This window comes from Eptatretus burgeri, chromosome 8, assembly GCF_056783735.1.
Source record: "Eptatretus burgeri isolate ZD-2024b chromosome 8, Ebu_testis_v1, whole genome shotgun sequence".
Classification (NCBI taxonomy): domain Eukaryota; kingdom Metazoa; phylum Chordata; class Myxini; order Myxiniformes; family Myxinidae; genus Eptatretus; species Eptatretus burgeri.
The window spans coordinates 59,438,409-59,461,003 of NC_140968.1; the positions used below are offsets into that span (position 1 = coordinate 59,438,409).

The 22,595-nt window shown below is 42.5% G+C and overlaps 1 protein-coding gene across 10 annotated transcripts in view; it reads left to right on the forward strand.

Annotated features, from left to right (window-relative positions):
* Positions 1-22,595, forward strand: part of LOC147021831 (uncharacterized) — a 329,285-nt gene that overhangs the window by 1,371 nt on the left and 305,319 nt on the right. For 7 of the 10 annotated variants that reach the window (XR_015060952.1, XR_015060955.1, XR_015060953.1 and 4 more), the window contains exons 2-3: positions 1,251-1,387; positions 18,249-18,382. The gene's annotated coding sequence lies outside the window, so the exon portion shown is untranslated. Of the gene's footprint in view, positions 1-1,250; positions 1,388-18,248; positions 18,383-18,849; positions 18,962-22,595 lie in introns of all 10 variants that reach the window. The other 3 variants (XR_015060956.1, XR_015060957.1, XM_085892217.1) reach the window with 3 other exon arrangements.

Genomic DNA, 22,595 nt, shown 5'->3' on the forward strand with positions numbered 1-22,595 from the left:
CCTGGACGGGTTGCCACTCCAACACAGCACTCTGACACAGCATACCAGCATGCTGGCACTCATTTTGCTGACGTCAGAAGGATTACAGGCCAAGTTAACCCCACCTGGTATTAATTCAACAGCTGAGCATGATTTGAACTCAGGACCCTAAGATCCAAAGCCACCACCTTAACCATTAAGCCAACACCAGGCATGAAAGAAAAATAAGTTATAGAAAGAAAACATTTGATTTCAAATTGCCTTCCACAAAGGGCCATAAAAAAAAATAGTGTCACTAATTTAATTATTTGATTTGTTTTTATTCGTTTTTAGGCAGGGAATTGTTTGCTCTCCCTCATGCAAAAGACCTATGCAAAAGATGTCTTTTCTGCGCATATCGAATATATAAAACTCATTCTCACCACTGATTCACTGACTCGCTGTCAGCTTGGTGTTGGCTTCGCAGTAGGGGTGGTGGCTTAGGATCTTAGGGTCCTGAGTTTGAGCCCCGTTGGATGTTGAATTAACACCAGGGGGTTGACTCAGCCTGTCATCCTTCCGAGGTTGGTGAAATGAGCACCAGCGTACTGGTAATAGTGGCAAAGCTGTGCCCTTAACCAATAATGCAACCAGCAGCCAAAAAGGCTGCACACAAAGGGAATTGAATCACTCACTAACTGATATTAAAGATCGGTACCTTCCAGGTGACAAAGCTGAAATTTTGCGTGCCGAAGGACATCAAAGCCGATACACCGGGAAAAATCACAGAACCGTCGGAAAGCGTCCGTAAATGAAAATAAATATATAAATGAAAAAATGCAGGTGAGCAACCCAAGACAACGGGGAAACACGGTTCATTATTGCTTACAATGTGTAAATATACCCTCCTAATATATAAACATTGGTATTGAGAGAAGGAAGGGTAAGGGGTGGCGAGGTGAATTTATAACCAGAAATGCAAACAATTGAGGGGGAATTGGGTGATGAAAGAAAGGAGTGAGTTGAGGGAATGAGGATGGGAGAGTGAAAATGGAACGGAGGAACAAGAATGTTATTTGTAAATGTTTTGCATACATAATACCTAAACGTCCTTTTCAACCCTTTTGTTTGCGTACTCGTGCATAGATGGAACACAGATCACAAAAACCTTTTTTCGCCCTTCACATTGATGACGACATCCCAGTACAGTAGTTGTTCAAACATTCTATCATCCTCTACTAATCAGGGCATGTGAACTGCTTGAAATAACTTTTTTTCTCTCTCTCTTACAGAAAGCAGGAAAGTTCCTCAGTTGTTTGTGGAAGTAGGAGGAAGTTGATACAATGAGAGAAGGAAGAACCACACTCCGAGAGTATTAATTTGCAGTTGTGTTGTTGATTGGGTGGCGACGTGGCTTCAAAGTTACTGAGTAAGTTTAAAAAACAAACAAACTACAGTACTTCTCTAATTTAAAGGGTGATGAGCATTGCTGACTCAGCAATGTGACTTCATGTGCCTTGCTGTTCCACTCCCAGAATGACGTGGCAGGTTTCCCAGTGCATTCCGATTTCCGAAGAGGCATAATCTGCTTAGTTTAGATTATTTCACCTTGTGAAGCAAGGTATTCCTTTCCAAACCAATAGTGAAAGCCACATGAGATTTAAATTTGCATAGTCATAAAAGCTATACTTACTGTGTATACATTTTTTGTATACAATATCTCTGGTTAGGCAATAGCAAGGTTTCAGAGGGCACAAAGGTAATGCAATGACAGTGGGGACAGTGGGACCACAGATGGATGCAATAAACAATCGAATAATAAACAACACACACACACACACACACACACACACACACACACACACACACACACACACACACACACACACACCTCCAAGTAAGAGGGTTGTTTTAAGTTGGATTAACAAATGAAGAAAATATAATGTATAGTAATGGGGGTGGAGGCTTGACATAAGATGGTGGTGGTACACTGCTTCCTTGAAGTCCAAGAGGGAAGAGGTTCTTCCATAAACTGGAGAAAGTAGGAACATCATCGTTGAGTATTGCAGCAAACCTGGATTTTGGGAGTGTAATCAGGTGGGGGTTACTTGAAGATGGTCAGAGGGCTTAGAGAACAGAGGGAGGAAGACCGGACGAAAGTGATAAAATAAAACAAAGGCCACCAACCTGTCAAGAATGTGTGAGGAACTTTCCTCGTGTTTCTGCCTCATCATGTGAGACAGCAATGATGTTGAGAGGTTTAGATTCTACATAATCCAGGAGAGACAGATGCAAAACAGAGGAGCCAGCCCATAGGAGCAAACAGCATTCCACTGAGCTATGGACAAAATTTCAAGGAATTATTTGGAAAGATGGAGCATTCCCATCTCAACATTTATCTTGATTGAAGAATTAACCTGATAGTTGTGGCATTGCTATCTTTTTCACCATTTTATGAACAACAAACCAGCAATTAATTTGCATCCATATTGTCTTCATATAGATTGTGAACTATCCTTGTAACGGGCAATTCAAGTAAGCACAATAACCTTCACAGTTGCAGAACTGTGAGCTAAACATAGGGACGAGCCATTCCTTAGCGCAGTGGGCAAAGTATTGAGAGCAGTCAATCCCACTGACCCATGCTTCGGAACGCACATGCCAGGCAGGTCGTGTGACTTGAGATAAGGTTATAAAACTGACTGGGAGCTCCACAGCTGTCCCCTGCAAAGTCAAAGGAAAGTGCACCAAAGCGGATGCTGTCGCAGATGATATGCTCTTTATGGATGCAACCCAACTCGTGCTTTTATTTGCCTATTTATTAACATTTCGTGTGAAAGTACAATAATTGCTCTGATGACTTCAGTACTACAATTAAGAGTCAGGCTTGGCAGTAGACTAAATCGCAGGTATGAGAGTTTTTGATGGATGCAAAGCCTGCTCTGCAGGATTTCTTATAAGACCTCCATGAAAATTTTTGTTCACATTGTTGTTTTTCATCTCAAGATTTATTTGATTCAATTTTCACAAGTTAATGTAAACACCAGTTTTGGGCAACACTGAGTCGACCTTAATAACGTGATCACTGATCAGCGGAAGTAGTCAAGCGGATAAGTGACATTTTTTTTATCAGGAATCGCTCAAATGGTGATACAACCATGAAACTCTGCATATCCATTCATAATGGGTTACTCTTGAGAATTAAACATTGAACCACCCGAAAATCCAAGATGGCGGCCATTTTCAAGATGGCCACCATTTCCACAGTTTTCTTCAATTTCAACAAGGAGTTGTTTTTATTTCGACAAGTTTAAGACCATGCTGTTAGTATCTGTACCACTGTTATATATATATATATATTTTTTTTTTTGTTGCGAATTCGTGCCCGCCGGAGTGCGAACGGCCGTGCAACTCGAATCGCGGCACGTCGCCCACCGGACGGACAATTCTGTCATGACCCTCTCGGACCAATGCCGGGAGCTAGTCATGGGTGGGTCTTTCGACCTCACCACAATCGTGCCAATCGGCCACCCGCGTAGGATAGGGTTGTTCGCCAATCTCGACCTACCTACGTACCCACGCAGATGGTAAACCGGGCGATCGTACCTCGCCGCAGGTCGACTCCGGACACGAGCCGCTTGGGCGGCCCGTTCCGTACTATCGGGATAACCGAGCGGTGTTATCGTCGACCTGGACGGTTCAGATTAATTACCGGGATGTTGAACCCACTACGAACCCCTTAAGTGAAGCAAGATGGAGGGTCAATAAAGAAAAGACGAAGCGAAACAGGCACAGTTCAACAAGCAAGCATTTTATTTCCCGGCACACGGAAAGCACGTATATACAGCCATACAGAATCAAAATGCACATAAAGCAAATGTAAGAGCTAAAACCGACTACGCGCACACACGGCAACACTAATACAGTTTTACTTCACAGACGGCGCCAACACACATTTACACAAAAGCAAAGGAAAGAAGCCACCCTCACAGACAAGGAGGCAGACGGGCCCATAGGCCAAATGTGCGCATGACCTGGAGGAGCGGTCAGGTCTGCGAGACCGGGGGGGGTGTCTTACCCGCGTCCTCATGATGCGTTGGCGGGCAAGCCGCAAATGTGGCCGCGCCGCTGTACCCCGACTCCATGCCCTTTGGCAGGTTTCGTTGGTACCAAGTTTGGAGTGGGGTGGGAACGGGGCCCCCTTTTGCACTATCTCAGCACAGGGGAAAGGGGGAATTGTTGATGCCCTGGAGGAAGGGAGTGGCTGGCTGGCTTGGGTCCCACGACGAGACGAGCGATCCCCCACACCGCAACCTCGTCGCCGACCGCCGTCCTTCCTGCCTCAGACCCGAGCTCCCTTGCTTGCAGTTCCACCGCGCGCACTCGACTCCACTCCGCCAATGCAATGCTCCTTGTCCCCCAAGAGCAACCTCTCGACGACACTCTCCAAGCAACTCCAAAACCAAACTCTTTTGCATTCACCTTGCGCTCGCCTTTTTATAGGCAGCAGAAGCAGCCAATATGCAAATTTTAGGATCAGGAGGCGGGGCCACGCCGCCCCCCCCCCGGTCAGCCATTGGTCGAGCAAAATGGGCGTGAACCTCTCCTGATCTTAAAATTTGCATATACGGACTTCACATTCACACACTTGGAGGCGGGGCCAAGCCGCCCCGCTCTCGCCAATTGGATGGAGGAGAAGTGGGCGTGAAGCGTTTCTGATCCGAATTTCCCCTCGGAAAGGCCGCCATTCGCGCTCGCGGCTCGGTGCGTTCGGCATTAATCGCCGAACGGGCCCGAGACAGCCTGACATTCAGTGTTCACAGGTAGTGCGGGAATGGCCGTGGAAGCAATTATGTGGGATGAATTCGTGAAGGTAAAGGCGAAGGTGGTGGAGGGTCTTCTGTGGTGAGGGTTGGCGTTGTGGTTGTTGTCTGTGGGTTGGAGCGTCGTTGTAGTTGGTGATGATGGCTGGCGTGGTGGTTAAGGTGGTTGTTGTGTGATGGCGGTTGAGAGGTGGTTGGTTCAAAATAACGACAGAAAAGAAAAAATGGCTAACTCAAAGCTTCGCAGCCCGGATGAATCACATAAATTCCCTCTATACAACGGGTTTGGGCTAACTACACATGTACCTATGAAGATATCTCACCTGAGGGCCCTTTATGGTGTAATGTGAATTTCCACAGCCGTAACAATATATATATATATATATATATATATATATATATATATATATATATATATATATATATATATATATATATATATATATATATATATATATATATATATATATCTTCTTCTTCTTCTTTCGGCTGCTCCCGTTCGGGGTCGCCACAGCGGATCATCCGTACGATCCGCAGACTGATTTGGCACATGTTTTACGCCGGATGCCCTTCCTGACGCAACCCTGGTCGCCTCTTACGACACAGGGATATGGTACACCTATTTTAACCGGGGTATACACCGGCCCAGTACACTGGTACTCATTTCGCCGACCACGGAAGGATGACAGGCTGAGTCAACCCCCTGGTGTATTAATTCAGTGGCCCAACGGGGCTTGAACTCAGGACCTTTTGGATCCGAAGCCACTGCCCTAACCACTGCACCAACACCAGACTATATATATATATATATATATATATATATATATATATATATATATATATATATATATATATATATATATATATATATATATATATATATATATATATATATATATATATATATATACATTTACACAAAATGTAAATAGAGAACATATATATATATATATATATATATATATATATATATATATATATATATATATATATATATATATATATATATATATATATATATATATATATATATATATATATATATATATATATATATGTCGTGCAGCATTGCAAGTGTCCTTTGAATGCAGCATGACTAACTTGTTCCAAATGACCTCCAATTTTGATTAAATCGAATAAATTCGTGAAAAATTTGCATCCCTCTTGTTGTTGGTTTTTCTTGTGATGGTGTATATTAAATGATGTTGATTAGAATAAGAATGTTGCCACAATGAATGAGAATATAATCCTATCTTTATCATCATATCTTTACACTGTAAATCTTGTTATGGTTTTGGAAAACTTACCCCGGGGAGAGCATACATGGACACGTAGGTGACCCGAGGATCAGTTATTTCATTCATCTTTGTATAGATGGTCCCTTGTCAAAGGGCTTTTTGGGGGGCAAGTGTGGGCTAGACTGTATTTGTCCCATGCAATGTCTCCCCAACTCACCCTCTCTTACTTTCAATCTTTCTTCCTTCACACCATCATTCTGTTCAATCCCTCTGTTACTTTCAATCTTCTCTCCATAACCCCGTCGGCCTGTTTCAACAGTCCACCAATAATCTCCCCTCCATCAAACATCCTTTCAAAAATCTCTCCTTCACCCCATAAATCCCGTGGCCGTTTGGTCATCCCTTGTCCATGCGGGGTTCCTTTCGATGTTCCCTCCATCGGTGCATTGCTTGGTAACCCATTGGGTGCTCTCACATGCATGTTCGTGGCGCTTGGTGCTCGGCATGGCCTGTGAGTTGTGGTGTTTCTCGCAGGCGTGGTACAGTGCAAAACTGTGTGACTGGGCGTTTCCACATGAAGGAGAGGGCTGGGGGCTCTCGTTGCGGCTTTGGGCGTGTCGAGGGTGGGACCGGGGCTTCGTTGAAAGTTCTCTCAGAATGGTGTGGCAAATTCCACAAGTGACGTCATGCACCCGCCCCCATCGGCTGCGGACCAATGGGAGGGTGAGAAGGTTTGTGGGAGGAGGGGAAGAAAGTTGATGTGAAGAATAATCAGAAAGGCTGAGGCAGAGAAGCACTCGTGATGAGCTCGCATGAGCAGGGACGAAGAGCCCTCCTGAGCAGACGGCTCAGAAAGAAGAAAGGGGAGAAGCAAAAGGCAGAAAGCAGAAGAGATGGCAGAAAGCAGATGCAGAAGGCTGAGGGAAGCATAAAGGAGAAACGAACGGAACAAGCTCGCCTGAGCATGAGATTAACAGACTGAGAAGGCTCGTGAGGGAAGGAACAAAAACGTTTGAGGGAAAAGAAAGGAAAGTTCGCGAGCAGTTGGTGTCGAGCTTCTGTTGAAAATGAACACTCCTTCCACAAGCATCATCCTGCCCTCTCGATCCTGTCAGCCACAAAGGACGAGGAGGGCAAACGGCAGCAACTCATCGACGGGGGCCTGAAGAGGAAGGATCTGAGGTATAGGAGGGCGAGTCACACATGTAGCTCACCTATCTGGGATGCCAGAGAGGATTCGCCTACTGGGTCTGGGCACCTCAGGGACACAGCTGCATGTCACCATCGCTTCTCATCGCCACTGCCCATCTTCCCCAACCATTTTCGTCCATATTCTCCTGTATATTTCCGTGAGGTGAGGGAGAGAAGGAAAGACTGCTTTCCTTTTCTCCATTCATGACTTTTATTTTATTTTCAAGTCCTTGTTTTATTCTTTTCCCCTTAATGAATGATGGTCAAGTCTTTTGTTGAAGTAAGATTGAAGAAGAATACGTGTTATGGTTAAATCTGCTCTTATGTGCCATTTTGCTTTATTGCTTATAAACACTTGCTTTAAAATGATTGCTTCCTTGTGTGTTTGTAATAAATCATTGTTTGTTGCTATTTCCAATCTGTCTCACTTATCTTTTCCTTAATTGATCCGATGCAGTGCACAAGTAAGGTTAGATGGGACGTTCTACCCCAATATTTTACTTTGTCAGCCAGCGCACACTCACTGTAATGCTTGGCAGTAATCCGAGTGTACGCTGAGGGCACTGACCCCGATTAGCCGGCCATCTCCAGGTAAGGTATCATGCAAAGTAGTGTAACCCTGCCTGAATTGGCCCTGCCAATCGGAGTTCGTGGTTGCTCAGCAACCTGCTGGTGTGTGGAGTTATCTTTGCCCGGTGGCATCAGAACCGGACGTTCGAGAGGGACCCAAATGCTTTCCCTTGTGGTAAGCCTCAAACCCCAGATCCACAGTATTATTACATGTTATACATTGCATCAACTGTTGCCTTCATTTACAGTAGGCCTATATCCATTGTTTCAGACCCAACAGATAAATAACCAAAAATAGCTTTCTTGTTGTTGTGCATGGTTGCATGCCATTTGTTGGAAGCAATGAACAACTTGATTGTATTCTTGTTTCATTGAGTTTTTCAGTACATGCATAATTAACCATATTCTTCGTATGTACAGCTACGTTGTGCTGTGCACATGAGACCAAGTTTCTGGCATCTGCACCTTGTTCCACAGCCTTTTGTTTGCATCTGCACTCTGTCAGTTCCTGACAGCTTGTTGCTATAGGTGGCAGAGCTGTCCAATGGCCATGCCATGTTCCATCTTGCTTGATCCATCCCCAGTTGGCAGGATTTGTGGTGTTGAGTTGTTTGACTGTTGCATGGCTCCAGACCCATCTGGCCTTGTAAGCAGCACGCTTCACATGCTGGGTTAATGCTGCCTGGGTCGGTGGGATTGATTCATATTGCCTTTGTTTTTGAGCGAATAGATCCAGCCTGACATCGTCAATGCTTGTAGCCACACTCAAACTTCTTCTGCAAACAAGTTTTCCAACTTCTGTAAAGCATCATCAACTGTTGATGGACATCACCTGAGTTTTGTGAATCCCCTCAAAATCTTATCTCGCACATTCCATGTTTTCCACGCTGATTTTTTTTTTACCTTTGCCGTGGAAGGCAGAAATGACATCACAACCACTGAATGCATGGAAGAATGGGATACCTGCGGCTCTTCTCGGTCCAATCTTGGAGACCACATCATGCACTGGAATCGATTGGGTCCTTGCTCGAATACCGCACACAATCCACATTTTCTCAAGGCCAACCTCCACCAGAGAATGGAAAACATATACCGTTATGACCACATCATCTGTATCATTCGCTTTGATCAGCAGTACCTTGCTTCCTTCTACAAATGAATGTCTTGCATGCATGAATATATGGGTGTCAGCTTCTTCGTGGGTGCATGGAGCTCAGTCTTCGAGGTTCACGGCTTGGTTGCTTTGGGCCACTTCTCCTTTTGTCACAATTACTGTGCGAGCTGTATTAACCTTAACTATTCTGTCTGCAAGGAAGTGGAATAGTACCGTCTTGTTGGTCTCGTCTTGGAGGAAGCTCCGTCAATTTGTTGGTGCTTCGTTGTTTGCTGTCACTCGTCTCCTCATGCCTTTTCCCCATCTGGATGGTGTCTGACTTCAAACTGGACTGCTGGCACACATCAAAAATTATGTCAATCCTATTGTACTTCCTGCATTATTATTCCAACTTGGGAAATATAACTTCTCTGGTATACTCATCAACTGTCTTTGAGGAATGTGGGGGCAGCATTTGAGGAAGATACTATTTGAGTTGTTTTAATATGAGGAGAACACTTCATGATGTTGATAAGATTGTTTATAAGACTTCATGTTGATCAGTGGCATTGTGATTAGAGAGTCTGCTCTGAGTCTGGTCGGTCTGTGGTTCGATTGTGACCCGAACTGAATCATATTAAAGACTTTAATAATGGTACATGCTGCTTCCTCGCTTGACTCTGCATTTCGTGGATAGAGCATGGACAAACCCTGTGATTCGGTATCCTATGGGTGTGGGAGGTGGTGAGATTTCTCCTTAAAATGCCCACTGACTGGAGAGAGGAAAACAACACCACCTGATGGTATTACCAGGGCTCTGGTCAATTGCTGTTTTAGCTGTGTTGCCTTCATAAATAAAACTTTGCACATGCATCAAGCAAAATATTCTTAAACAATTCTGGTTTCATTCCAACAGGTTTAAATTACTGTGTCTGCGCATCATTAAATGCTAAATGACAATAAAAATCTAAAAATCAAAACAATGCATTCTTGAATAAATGGTTTTGAATAAGGACACACATGAGCATACCAAGGCATTGTAAGGTATTGTAGTATGAAAATGGGGGTTCTTGGGCACTTGCTATTAATGTTGAAGTCAATGGGAAAATAAAAAATTATTTTACTTTTGGTCTCAAGAAAAAGGAATTAACATTTCTCCCTTCCCAATGGAACCACACACCCAGTCGCTTTTTATTCATGAATTTGGAAGGCAAATCTGACCGAAGGCAATCTCAGCGCATTCCAAAAAACCCGCAACAAGTGTGTGTCCACTCTCAGGAGCGCCAGAAAACAACATCTGTCCAACCTCAAGAATGAACTTTCAAACTTGTCTCCCTCCTCTAAAACTTGGTGGTGCCTTTTTAAGTCTGTCTCTGGAGTATGCTCCTCGTCCCTCTCGTCAAATGGCACCATAGCTGAATGCCTCAATTCTGTGTTTCCTTCCAAATCTCATGTCCCCAGTCCCTTACTCTTGGTACCCATCCTTCCATGTCATACCCAACTGCTTCTGGACACTGTGTCTTTTGCACCTGTGAATGTGGAGAAGGTTCTTTCAACCCTCAACTCTGACTCTGCTACTGGAATGGATGGCATCAGCTCACCGAAAAACCTATTCTGCTGCTCTTGCACATTCTTTCTCTGCCCCTTTCACCTTAGCATTTGCCTTAGGTTATCTTCCATCTGTTTGGAAAGCTGCCAACATCACTGCATTAAAATCAAGGTGCAAAAACTGATCTTAACTACAAACCTATCAGCTTACTTCCAATCATCAGCAAGGTCATGGGATCCATCATCGCAGGTGATATGAAATCCTTCCTTTCTCCAACAACCTCATCTCAGATCACCATTTGGTTTCAGACCAGGTCACTCCACCTTAGACATGCTGCTTCGACTCAACCAACAATGGATGGAGGCTCTCAATATCAGACATGAGATCAGGGCTGTCTCTCTGGAGATATCTCATGCTTTTGATAGTCTAACATTCTGCCATACTCTTCAGACTCTCTGACTGTGCAATCCAAGGTCGACTTCTTCTTTCCTTGAAGCCAATGTGTAGCCAACTATAAACGAAGTCCTTTCATCTCCTCTCCCTGTCAAGGCTGGAGTGTCCCAAGGCAGTGTTCTGGACTTAGGCCTATTCCTGATCTTCATCAATGATCTCTCTGACTCCCTGGAAGATCTGCTTTATCTATTTTCTGATGACTCCACCCTCTTCCGTGACATCCCTCATCCTTCAGATAGGCAGACTGCAGCCTCTTCTCTCTCTTCAGACATTTATAGAATCACAAGCTGGTCAAACACTTGGAATATGTCTTTCAATCCTGACAAATCACACACTCCTGCTAGCTCTCTCTGAAAGGACCATCTGACAAACCCTCTATCGACTTTCTTAACAATCATATTGAGGATGTTCATCATTCAAACTCCTGGGTCTCAACATCAGCCATGATCTTCCATGGGCAAACCACATTTCAAAGTTGGCCTCCAAAGCCAGTCGCAGACTGGGCATCCTTCATCATACTAAGTCCTTCCTTGACACACCTGAACTCCTATCCACCTACAAGACTTCCATCCACAGCTTGACGAAATACTGCTCTCCCCTCTGGGCTCGCTCCCCTGCCTCACATATTGTTCAACTTGATGCCATGGAAACGAAGGCCTTTAAGATTATTGGAATCTCTCGCAATGAAGCTGAGTCTATGGGCCGATCACTTCACCATTACAGACAGGTCGGTGGTCTTTCTGTCTTATATCACCTGCTTTCTGGTCTTGCACCCTCTAGGTTTCTGCAGAGCACACATGGTCCACCACCACCACCTTTCTGGTGAAATTACTTAAAGCTTGGATCACTGCTCAACTCCACTCATTTGTTCCTCTTTTTTTCTCATCTGCTGAACCAACTTCCACATCCTCTTCAATCTCATTCTTCCCTCAATGTCTTCGAGACATCTGTTCACCAGCATCTCAGATCATCCTCAAACAAAAACCATGACCCTCGTCAACGATGTGGTGCTTTAACCTCACCAAAATGGCAAAAAGCAATGCTTGAATGCATGACAAATGCAACTTCAAAAACTTGCCAAAAATCTCAAATCCACAGTTATCAAAATACTTGCTTGGTAAACGGTTGGGCTGAAGTTCAAATAAAATTAGTTGCTTACCCCTTGTTTAGAAACTTTCCAAAAGTGAGTTAGGGGCTTCTGATTTTTTTTCTTGAAAGCTATGTCTACCACGAGTCAAATGAGGTGCTACACATGATTGCAACAACTAATTTGAGCCCAGGGTATTTGTCTGGTCAAGGCGACTTTTTCACTTTAGGTTGACCAATGCGAAGTTATAGGTTAAAGGGGGAAAAAGAAGAAAAAAAAGAATGACTAACATTTTTGAACTCAGCCGACCCAAAAACCCATGTGAACTTTTGTAGGAAAATTTGTGACAGTTGAGCAACAGCTCTCGTTGAGTTGGTATGGAATGGCCAATATGGATTCTCTGTTCATACTGTCAAATGATTTTTCAAAAGCTATGGGAGTTAAAGAGTTGAATTCCATTTGTTGCTTTGTTCGATGATAATCTGTACCATGAAGATCTGGTATAGATTTCCTTAATCAGTTTATGTATTAATTACACGAGTTTCTGTTTCCAGACTACATTTATGCAATTCTGCATGAATGTTGTTCACTCCTGGTGCCTTTTCTGCTCTTCGGACTTTTGATGACATATTTCACCTCTGTCTGTGTAACAGGTCCTGTGTCAACAAATAATTCCCTCCAGTTGTTACTGCTACATCATATCTCTCTCTCTCTCTCTCTCTCTCTCTCTCGCTCTCTCGCTCTCTCGCTCTCTCGCTCTCTCGCTCTCTCGCTCTCTCGCTCTCTCGCTCTCTCGCTCTCTCACTCTCACTCTCACTCTCACTCTCACTCTCACTCTCACTCTCACTCTCACTCTCACTCTCACTCTCACTCTCACTCTCACTCTCACTCTCACTCTCACTCTCACTCTCACTCTCACTCTCACTCTCACTCTCACTCTCACTCTCACTCTCTCTCTGAAACTTCTTTAAAATGCTCTGCTCACCTTTCCAATTGAGCTTGTTCAGATGTTACAATGTTCCTCTATTTATCTTTCACTGGTTTATCATCTCCCTTCGTATCTGCTGTTAATTGTCGTGTAATCTTGTAGACTATTGCCATGTCTCCCTTTTCAACAGCTGTTTCTGCTTCTCCAGCCAGGTCAACAATATATTTCCTCTTATCCCTCTTTGGAGCGCTTTACTTCCTCCTTTCTTCTTGTACAATATTTTTGCAGTTCCTCTTTTTCACTGTGTGTTTTACATCCTTCTAATTGCCCCGTGCACACGAAGCGAAGAGTGTGGTTAAGCAATTTGTTCATGTCTGTCCATCTGATTAGTTTATGGCCTTGAATTTATGATCGAGGAACAACTTGTTAAAATAGAACATTATATTTTGAAAATGAATCGGAACATGAATAGGAAGACTGCAAGTTTGCCGTTTTACCACACTTTAGCTCTAAATTTCCATGACTGCACATGCGCAGAGAGTAGTGAGATAATATTTTACTCTGTCTGCCTGCCTGGCAGTCAAATGAAATTGAAAATAATTCCAAACAGGAACTTACTGTTTTTAAGGACGTTATACAGGACACAAACACTGGGAACTAATAACTAATGTAACGTGCTAGATGGGGTCATGTAATAGACACTGGTTAAACCCAGAATTAATATATATATATATATATATATATATATATATATATATATATATATATATATATATATATATATATATATATATATATAGATATAGATATATATATATATATATATATATATATATATATATATATATATATCCCTTTAAACCTTTATTTAAATTGAATTATATACTTGAACACCATAGAACACAAATCCCCTTCATAATACTTCGAAGAACCATGCTAAATATGGATATATAGCACGAGAGGGTGCAGTATTGGGGTGAAGAAGAGGCCACCGGTATGGCTACGTACAATGCTGGTTGACACTGCCTTGTATGGTGATCAATAAAGCCTTCGTTTCCTAACCTGTGACTCAACGCCATCTTATTATAGTGTATAAAGGTGGTATATAAGACTGCTTCAGTCATGCTAAACTTCTGGAGATTTTTAAACTATCTTTAAAATCAATATTTTATTAAAATTGAAACATACACTTGAACACTGGTGTGTTCTTTGAACTCGTGTTCTATGAACTGCCGAGTTTTTGTTTGTTTTTCTTCCTTTCTTCGATATGTTTCCATGTTTGTGGTGAGATCCCTGGTTTTTTTCTTGGATTGTTTTGGTCCAATCATCTTCTTCGCAGTGGAATGATATTTACTCAATCATTAATGATCTTACAGGCTTAATCTATGATATTGTTATGGCTGTGGAAATTCGCATTACACCATAAAGGGCCCGGAGGTGAGATATCTTGATAGGTGCATGTGTAGTTAGCCCTAACCCGTTGTCTAGAGGGTATTTATGTGATTCATCCGGGCTGCGACGCTTTGAGTCAGTCGTTTTTCTTTTTCTATCTTTTATATCAAACACACAACATTTCAACAACCATGCCATCCCCATCACAGCGCCAACCACACTGCAACCACGCCACCTGCACCATCTACGCTACCACATCTTCACCACTCGCCATTCAACAGGCTCCGTGCAGTTACGATCTCTGTGGAGGAGCAAACAAAAACCAACAAGGACGCTCGGTGGGCTTTTCCTGCCTGTTTTTCCCGTCTGACTTCCCCGTGCTTTGGAGTGGCGGAAGAGCGATGCAGGTCAAATGTCAGAGGTCATGTGAAGGTGGGGCCTCTTTTTGGGGGAATAATTCCCTGGCTCCGAGCCAAAAACGGACTCCCTCGGCCCCCGGACGGAGCGGGGTGGAGGGAAAGCGTGAGGGCACACCCCCTTTGAGAAGCTTCTCCAAGAAGCTCGAAGGGAGGCGGGGCCGAAAACGGGGTGGGGCGGAAGGGCGGAGTCCCACGCGACAAAATACGGACACGGGCGGGCGCAAAAAAAAAGCTCCCGGAGAGGCTCCCAAAAAGGTTTCCTAAAAGGCTCCCTCTCGTGCTTCTTCTTTCTCTTCATGTTGGTTGGTCATCAGGAAGAGGTCCTGCGCCCGCGCCTGTCACAAAGGCACGGACGAGAGACTCGGCAGCGCTCGTTGCGAGGTGGACCTGTGCGTCCGGACGGGGAGGGCCGGAGAGGGTTCGCCGGCCGTGAGCGAGGTCGGGGCCAGGCGCGACCACGCTGACTGTCGCGGGAGAGGGACTCACCAGAGACAAAAGGGAAGTCGCGACTTTCTTTCTTTCTTTTCTTTGGGGTTTTGGTGTGAATGTCCGTGGGTGGCGCCAGTCTGGCTAAAGTAGAACTGTTTAAGTGTTGCCGTGTGTACGCGTATTCGGGTGTAGCTCTGCATCGTTGCTTTTATTGTTCTGGTTACTATATGTGCATTTTGATTGTGTATTGCTGTAAATACGTGCCTTGCGTCCTTGTCTGTGTGTGCGTGTGAATAAAATGCTTGCTTGTTGAACTGTGCCCGCTCTGCTTCGTCTCTTTTCGTCCTTTATTGACTCTCCATCCTGCTTCACGTAAAAGGTTCGTAGTGGGCTTAATACGCCCGCTAATTAATCGGAACCGTTGAGGCCGACAACACCGCTCGGTTATCACTGTAGGACGGAACGGACCGCTTGAGCGGATCGTGTCCAGAGTCGGCCTGTGGCGTGGTACGATCGCCCGGTCGACCATCCGCGCAGGTACTTAGGTAGATTGAATTTGGCGAGCAACCCTATCCTGCGCGGGTGGGCAATTGGCACGATCGTGGCACTCCCACCTGTGACTAGCTCCCGGCGTTGTTCCGAGAGGGTCACGACTGAATTGTCCGTCCGGTGGGGGACGCGGTCGCGATTCGAGTGACGTGGCCATCCGCACGCCGGCAGGCGTGAATTCGCAACAATATCAAAGACAATCCCATTTTCTTATCCAATTCATCAAATATATTTTGTATCTCTTCATTGTATTGCTCCTGTAAATCATTATCCCACACTTTTTCTATGTCAAATATTTTCGATCTCTGTGGTGGTGCTCCTGCTTTTGTTCAGTTTGGGTTCGAGATATGCAGCCAGCAGTTGGTGATAACTGAACATATCAACCCCCCTCCCTACTCATACATCCATTAGGGATCTCCTCCACATCCCTCTGACTGTAAAGTGATCAATCCGGTTGTTTGTTCTCTATAGGGTGATGGCTATGCCTTGTGAATCATCTTGTGAGGGAATATGATCCCACCTCTACATCATCCATTTATTTTACAAAATTCTACCAGTCCTCTCCCTTTTTCATTCTGCACAACACCACCACGTTTCCCATTGTGCGCTCATGCCCTTTATTGTCCTCACTCACTTTTGCCTTCAGGTCCCCCATTATGCATAGCCAGAGGCGTCGAGAGCCAGCACGGGCTCTGAGGAAAACAACCTCGGCACCCCCACCCTCACCCCACCCCTACCCTTTCTCTCTTACATTTGTATTAAAAATTACAGGAGGAGAAGCTCAGGCCCCTCAACTGACACTGGGTCTGAGGGAGCGACCCCCCACCCCCCAACCACCCCTCCCTTTCGACACCCCTGTGCATAGCACGTCTGTTGAGATGTTTCATCTATAACCCATCTTCAATCTCTGGTAGAACCTGTCCTTTTGTTCTTTGGCTGGTGGCATCATTGGCTGGTGCATAGCACTAGTGTATTTATCATTTTGAATTGTTTAGAGAAGAATATTGCTTTGATGATTCTTTCAATGATAGGATGCCATTCCATTAGTGACTTATCTCCTCCTTTCTTCATCAAAAGGGCCACATCATCCCTGTATAGGTTATCTTCAAGACATGAATATGGGATTGTTTCTCCTTCCCCAAGTCTCATTTGTTCATGTGCCTCCTCTCTGATTTCACTTGGTCCCATGATGTCTGTCATAATTTCTCATCTCTCTTACCAATTGAGCAATTACCTATTTTTCTCTCAGTATCCTCACTTTCCAGATTCCAATATTGAACCTCTTTTTGTGTCAGAGAAATGCCTCTATCATGCCTCCACCTTTGAGTGGAGCCAGTCATTAAAGTCGTGTCTTGCTGAGGCCTTACAGCTGGCGATGATTGGTCATGATTTCTTGTTGAGGTTTCTGTGATGAGGCTTTTTTTGTGGGAATGGGTTATCAGCCCAGAGCCCAACCCTCCTCCTTTCTCACCTAGGGCTTGGGACCCAGCAACGGTAGAGTTCTAAGATACTTTTATCAATAATTAACTAATTGTTTAAAGGTAAAATTCATAAAATCATGACAACTTTCAGTTAAAAAAAACATAAAACAATTAAACAAAATTACTTTAAAAAATCCCACTTTCCAAACCATTTAATCCAAGGGTAATATTTTATTTTAAATCAAATTACTCAGTATTAATGTCTTTAATAATATAACCAAGTAAAACCAAACAAAATAATGGAGAAAATTACAACTCTGGTATTTAAACGGAAAACATAACAAATGTGGAAAATACCAAATAAATCTTATCGAAGAAGTAACCAAATTAAAGGTACTGTATGTTTCAGCCTACAAGTCGATGTGGAGTACAAGTCGAAATGGCTAATTTCCACATTTTGTTTCCTTCATTAATAGATAAGTAAATTTTGAGTTTAAGATGTAGTTAACAAAACTGTCATTCAGTTAAGACAATAGAGGTGTTAATTCCTCCCTGACACTCACAATGCATCACTGCCTGTGGTACTTCTTTAAAACAATTAAGCGTATTTCATATCTAAAACAAGCTACATAATCATTATTAGCGCAGACTTCTATCACATTACCTTTTGTCCAAGTTCACTACTCCCTAATAAACATGAACACCTGACGCTTATTGTAATACAAGCACCCAATGTTTGTCCACCTATCTTTGCAGCCACGATCAGCATTCTTGGTTCGCTTGGTAGTCCACAATGTATCCTTCGCTTTATGCCAGTCCAGATCACATTGCTCACCCAATCGGCAAACATTCCGGACAATGACTTCTGCACAGTACAGTGCACAACATTTTTAAGTTTAAAATTTTCTGTACACTTTTCTTCTCAACACAATATTTGTCTTCGAATAAATACTGTATTTGTATTTCCCTGGTATTCTGATTGCACCATGTTGCAGCAACTCATTGATGACCTCTGCTCTGGATTCGCCATGTAGCCTGTTTGATAGCTTGATCAGAGATTTCTCCATTCCAGATTCGCCGAGTGACACCCAAAAGTGTGATCATGGGCGCCATATCACTCCTGGCTTACCTCCTCTTTTCCTTTCCAGGCCACAAATTATTCAAGCAGTTAGTCTGAGACACGAACACACACCTAAGGCACACATCCAAGACATCAATACACAAGACCCTCCTTCTAACCCACCTCTCCCATTCCAACAAGCCATCTCAGCACTACATTTTGGTGAGTGTGCCTGTAACTTCACTTAAATATCCATCTGTGTATTTAATTTGTGTTCTTTATTGATTTGTTTAATATTTGTCTGGAATATGTAATTGAGTGAGGTGAAAGTTATGTTTAGGTGACCAAAAATGTGCCCTGGGAACACATCCTCACATTATAACACTACATCCAAGGGAATATCTTGTCTGCTTAATGTCACACGTTCTCGGAATGTATCCACAACGTTCATGGAAACTTGCTTTATTGTGATTTAAATTAATAATTATACCAATTTATTTCAGAAAATATCATACTTTGCAAAAAAAATTTCATTAATGCAATAGATAAGTCTATTCTGAGTCTTAAACCATAGATAAGTCTATTCTGAGTACAAGTCTTGGCCCAGAAATTAATGAATTAAAGCCTCAATATCATTATTGAAGCCTAACTTGGACATGCTGCTTCTATTTTCCCAACAATGGATGGAGGCCCTCAACATCAGACATGAGATCAGGGCCATCTCTCTGGACATATCTTGAGCTTTCGATACAGTCTGACATTCTGCCATACTCTTCAGACTCTCTGCCTACGCAATCCAAGGTCGACTTGCTCTCCAAACTGTTTGCTTGCATGTCGTTCGATATGAAGTTAGTCTTAAAAAAATTTGATGCAGGCATAATGTAAAGTTTTTCCTGAATTTTAGTATACAAGATCAATGTGTCTTTCATCGTTTTTATAGTCATTTGTAATCTATATTAAAAAGGAGGAGTGTCTGTCCGTCCGTCCATCCGACTCTGAACTACTCCCTCAGTTTTGGGGTTAGCCCCGCCAAACCTTCTGTGGAACATTTTGGGATCCCAACGGATGTTGTAAGATGGGTGGGAGGTTTCATAAATACCTCAATGCAATTATGATTTTGACTTTCGATCCATACGAAGCTGCTCCCGATTCAGATATAATGGCAAAATGGTGTTTACTGTCTATTTGTTTACTTCACAAGTGTGTGTAACATTGCATATTGCTATATTAATGGTATACAGTAGTATTAATTTGTGATTGGAATGAAAATATAGAGAGGTTGAGTTTAAAACAGAATGATAAAATTATGTGAGGGTTTCCACCTATGACATTCCTGGATTCGGCATTTGTAGTGTTGCCATTCTTTGCCCAAGTCCTTCATGAACCAGCTATTCAGCGGCTATCCAGACCCTCCCGTGTATATCACGGGTACCTCGCTAGTGTTTAATAATTGAACTTTTTTGTATCCATTAGTCCATGTACATTAATAGATAGACTGCTCATTTTCTCAAATTTGGGGATATCCTCTAACTTCATTGGAAATTCTAATCCTTGGAACATTTAGTGTGCAGTATTCTCAAATATTTTATAATGATATATTATTTCAGGGTTCCATTGTGGAGGATTTAGGTGAGCAAGATGTAGTTAGGGAGAGGAAACTTGTATTATATTTATTTTGAACATTAACAGCTGCTTTTTCAAGTTTTATCTCTTGGCAAATCAATATAGGAAGAACTTTAAAGAGGGTCTGATTTCAACATGTGAAAATAAAGAGAAATTGTTTTTTTTTTATCAACCTTAAATCCATTTCCTTATATGTTATCATCAGCATCACTTTCAAATCTTTCTAATTCTTCACAAATATTACAATCTAAGAAATCTTGAAATGAGGCAATGAAAGGAGGTTTTATTCTCACATAAAATCTTTATTCTTTCCTCTCATTTTCTTCATTATTTTATTTTGGCATTAAAATTTTTTACCCCATGTAAGCCTTAAAAGTATTTAATTCCCTCAGGCTGTTCTTCGCGTTTCAACAAATGAATTACCCTAACAATTGCAGAAGCTATTGATTTTCATTCTGCTTCTTTACACTGAAAAGTTTTTCTTTTTATATGACCTTCAAATACTCCATCAGTGTCTTCAACCATAAAATCTAATTTATTTTTAGAAGCCATCTTATTGTGAAAAGTTTTGATATTTTTTTTATCATCATTTGTTTTTTGGTATGCTTTGAGCAAGTATAACATTATTGAAATTCTGAGGGTGGTAATTTTCCTGAGTTTTGTTTGTGTCTGTATGATTGAAGGTGTTTTCCATAATTATGTTACTTCAGTCCTTTGAGCAACACATAACAATCTTGTTTTTATTGGTCTACTGGTTGGATTTGTTAAAAAAAAAAATTGAATATGTTTACTGGACAGACCCACTTTGTCAATGAGAAAAACGAAATCTATACACAGTAAACCCTTAAATATTTCGGTTTTGACCAATTGTGGACAAGTTATTTGCATACTGATTTAGTTATCGCAGGGCTCAATTTTGAGTTGAGTTTTGATGGTTATCTCCTCCACAAGCCTTTTGTTGTTTCTCACACACTGTCAATCATGACACAGAAGTGTAAAAAGATGGGCAAAAGCGATTATTTATTCCATTTATTTGCTGGTTTACGAAACTGCAGAACAATTGATAAAAGAAACACATCGACAGATTAAAAAAAGAAACAATTTAAGAGATTAATAATGGAGGAATGGTGGGGGCTTTAGACACATTGCAGAAGACAGGAACCACATTTAATTTGCTGTAACTCAGTTGGAGAGTTCATCATAAGCTAATTTATATTTAATTTGGATGTTTATTTTAATTGTGATGTGTTTATTTTTGGCTGCCACCCACCTTCCTCTATATTTTTCGAAGCCCAGGAAGCTAACCCCTTTTCCCCGAAGGCTCTTGATTTTAACTATTGCAGTTTTGAATATCGCAGATTTTTCCACAGGAACATAAACCCCGCAATATTTAAGGTATTACTATATCTAGTGTATAAAGCTCTTCCTAAACACTCACTCACTCACTCACTCACTGATTGACTGACTGATATTAAAGATCAGTACCTCTCGGGTGACGTAGAAATTTGAACTTTTACGCACGGATGGACATTGAAGCCGGTACACCAGGAAAAATCACAGAATCGTCGGACAACATCCATAAATAAAAATATAAATAAATGAAAAAAATGTAGGTGAGTGACCCAAGACAATGGAGAAGCACGGTAATTTTGTGTGCCAACGGACATCAAAGCCGATACACCAGGAAAAATCATAGAACCATTCGAAAGCATCCATAAATGAAAATATATAAATGAAAATAAATAAATGAAAAATCAAATGTCGGTGTGCAGCCCAAGACAGTGGTGAAGCATGGCTCATATGCTTACACAATTGGGGAGTAGTGTTTACTTGGACTTTGTTTTATTTATTGCTTGGCTGTGCTGTGTAGCCTAATGATGTATTGCCCAACTGCATCAATTTAATGTCAGAGATACAAGGAACAGTCAATAAGTCACCTTTAAATATTTTTTCACAAATTGTTTATTGCATGTATGTGTGTAACAACTGTTATTTTTCAACATAATCTCCATTGCATTCAATGCATTTTTTCCAGTGCTTTACTAAGGCCTGGATTCCTCTCGAAAAAAACATCTTATGGCTGCTTGTGTAGGCATTCGTGCACCGCCTCTTGGACCTCTTTGTCGGATGGGAAAGTGGTTCCACCAAGCGCCTCTTTACGTGGCCCAAAGATGTGGTAATTCGAAGGGGTGAGGTCTGGAGAGTAGGGTGGATGAAGAAGACACTCAAAATGCATGTCCTCGATTGTTGCAGCTGGAGCACAGGCAGTATGGGGCTGAGCATTGTTATGTTGCAGCAAAACACTGGTATTGAGTAGTCCACGTCGTTTTTATCCGATTGCTGGTGTCAGATTATTTTCAAGGAGGTCACAGTATGATGCATTGGTGACGATGGTCCCTCTGGACATGTAATGCTCAACAAGTGGGCCTTGGCTATCTCAGAAGAGCATCAGCATCACTTTTCCAGCAGATGGCTGTGTGCAGAATTTTTTCGGCTTTGGTGAAGTTGAATGGCGCCACTCTTTGTTTGCCCTCTTCATTTCTGGCTGAATGTAGTGAACCCAGCTTTCATCCCCAGTCACTACACACTGTAAGAAAGCATCGCGTTCTGTTTCATAATGACCCAGAAGTTCTTCACATGCATCCACTCGCCGTTCTTTCAGTTCAGGTGTTAGTTGTTTTGGCAACCACCTTGCAGACACTTTGCAGAACCCCAGGACATTGTGAATGATATGGTGTGCTGAACCATGGCTACTGTTCAATTCGGAGACCACTTCATCCAGTGTAATGTGACGGTTTTCCTGTAGCACATG